Consider the following 2809-nt stretch of genomic DNA (forward strand, 5'->3'; position numbering starts at 1 on the left):
GCAAGAAATTTCTTGCAGAAAAGCAATGATTTTTTTCCATCTTTTAGGCAGAAAATGAGAGAAAAAGATGTAATTGATATGTAGAAAAATAAATATTTAAAACAGCCAGCAAAAGAGGCAAAGCCTTAATTTTCATTTTTACATAGAAAGATAACATATCTCAGAAATGTAGAGGATGGTCTATTTAATTATTTAGAACGTGTCTTTTTTATAGTTGTCAAATTTATGGTGAAAGTTTCTCTCCACTAGAAATTTGTACAAATCCTTGGAGTTTATGTACTACACCATAAAAGAAAAGGATTTCCATGAGTGTGTTTTATCTCAAGTATATTCCCATGAAGGAAATTGGCCTAAGATAAACTTTTATTTATTTATTTATTTATTTTTATCTACAAGAATAGCAAATGTTTAATGAACAGTACAGTTACATGAGCCTTAAAATATATGAGGCGATCACAGTGAACTCTACAGTATACAGTATGTGGTCTCTCTCAGCTTTGTAGTGCAAAATATAACAGGAAGCCTATCCTACAAGGCTTTAGGAGGGTTTCCATCCCACTTTGTTAGGAACTTCAAAGAAAAGATCCTTCCTAAATATTCTTCCCTTTAAGGAGCTGCAAAATCTAGAAAATCTTCAGATTCTGGGAGTACCACTCCATCTTTTTACATTTGGTCTTTCTTTTTTCTATCTTTAAAAACAAAGAAACAAAAATAAATAAAGACACCCCTCCCCACACACACCCCTGCTACCCCTTCTTCACACGCACATACAAAATCATATGCAACATTTATCATGACATAGATGTTAACTTCAGGTTAAGCTCTCAAATTTCATATAGTGCCTGAGATACAGATTCTTGTGTATTCTTACCTAGCCTGTTAGGGGAACAAATGGTCAGATGTTTAGGAAACACCTTCATGCTTGTAGGACAGAGCTCAATTTCAGAATTCCTTTATTGCCAAGAGTAAATCACTTATAAATTTGAGTCATGTCACTTAACTTTATCTTGTCTCAAAGTTAGACATCTGGTCCAAACTGGAGGGAGCATTTTGGCTCTGCCTGAAGTTGAAGAGATGGATAGCTAAACATATAGCATGATTCATACCTTCTTAAAATAGTCACTTTTCACTGCTTTGATGAAAGCCAGTTCTAAAACTACAAATTAAATTAAAAATAGCTACTGTTAGGCAAATTTGTTTTAGACTGTAAAATTCCCCAGTCTCACTTACTCTACAAAATCAAATGTGAAGCATTGCCTATACTTCGGAGAAAGAATACTGGAACTAAGAATACCTTAAGGTTTAAAAGATGTTCAGATATTTGTTTCTGGACACATATGTGATTTTCACTGAGTCCCACTCATATCCCCTTTTTTTTCCTCAGAAAACATATATGGACAGAGGTTTCTGAATATGGTGATTTCTTTAGAGGTAAAGCATTGCAGGAATTCAACACTAATTCATATCCTGCAAGCCCATTATTTCTTTTATAGCTCTACTTCAAACATTTCTGTTCCTCTTATTCCTTCATCCTTCATGCCACAGATCCATAATGTCATGGATCCTACAACGTACCTTCTTTTGAAGGGCACATTTTCTTTTTTCTTTCCAGGATGCCTAATCACTCATGCACATCTCAGAAGAATCCGTGCAAAATGGAAAGACAGACACTGTAATTCTGTTAATGAAATTCAGAAGTTGTAAAAGTCTCAAAGTGTTACAGAAGCCTGAAAATAAATCTTGTTCATAATGCAGTAGTTCTAATAGCTGTACTCCTAAAGCTTAAAATCCACTGCCCATCATACTCCACTTCTTATGAGAATTCAGGAGAGTTCCAAAAATACTGAGTTGTAATAATACAGAATATGACTGCTTCAGTGGCCTGGGGGTGGCTTTCCAGATTTTTTTTTTTTTATTATTATTATTTTTATTTTTAATAATATATTTAGATCCAATAATATTTATTCAATGATAACAACATTTCCATTTTGAAGCTTCTAGTTCTTCAATAGTTAAAAAGCCCTAGAGAGAGAGAAAAAAAAAAATATTCTTCTAGAAAGGAAAAACATATTTATTCTGCACTGACTGAACTCAGTTTATTGTGATCCTAACATTGAATTACAGCTTTGGGAGCTTATGAGTTTCTAACTTTAGTTTACTTCTAACCATTACATTTGCTGTTGAAAAGGTTTGGACACTTTTGATGGGAACATTTGCAAGGTATTACTTGAACATTTCTTTCTGAATATTACCAGTGGTTTATTCAAATAGAAAAGGCAACAAGCTGAGCGATTAATATTATAGGAAAGCTGTCAGTCATAAGGTGCAAAATCCAGTCAGTACTTAGGCTCACTCCCGCTTTATTTTTCTCAGTACTAAGCATTTGGCTGCATGGCTTGAATTTTCTTTGTTAAACTGTGCAAAGAATTCAAAGAAAGCTTGGAATATTTTTCTTAGCATTTTCCCTTTGTTTTTAGAGTACCCAAAGAAAATACTGTTGACATTTTTGTTTTCAATTTCTGCAGGTTATGAAGTTTAATAGCTGATTTATTGAAGAAATTCTTTCTCATCAGGCATAAGAAAAAGAGCCAGAGAGAGACTGACTGCAGGAGTGTGAAAGTCCATGCTGTACAAACACGCTATTAATTTCTTTTCTGTATCACCCACAATATGCTGTGATAGTGCTGCAGTTGTAATGAGAAAAATAGATGTTCTAAAATGTTGCTCCTTTTACCTTCTGCACTTTGAAAGGTCACAATATAGAGAGAGTGAAAGATTTGCTTAACACATAATATAGTTTATTCTGGAG

This window comes from Oxyura jamaicensis, chromosome 1, assembly GCF_011077185.1.
Source record: "Oxyura jamaicensis isolate SHBP4307 breed ruddy duck chromosome 1, BPBGC_Ojam_1.0, whole genome shotgun sequence".
In the NCBI taxonomy this organism is placed as follows: domain Eukaryota; kingdom Metazoa; phylum Chordata; class Aves; order Anseriformes; family Anatidae; genus Oxyura; species Oxyura jamaicensis.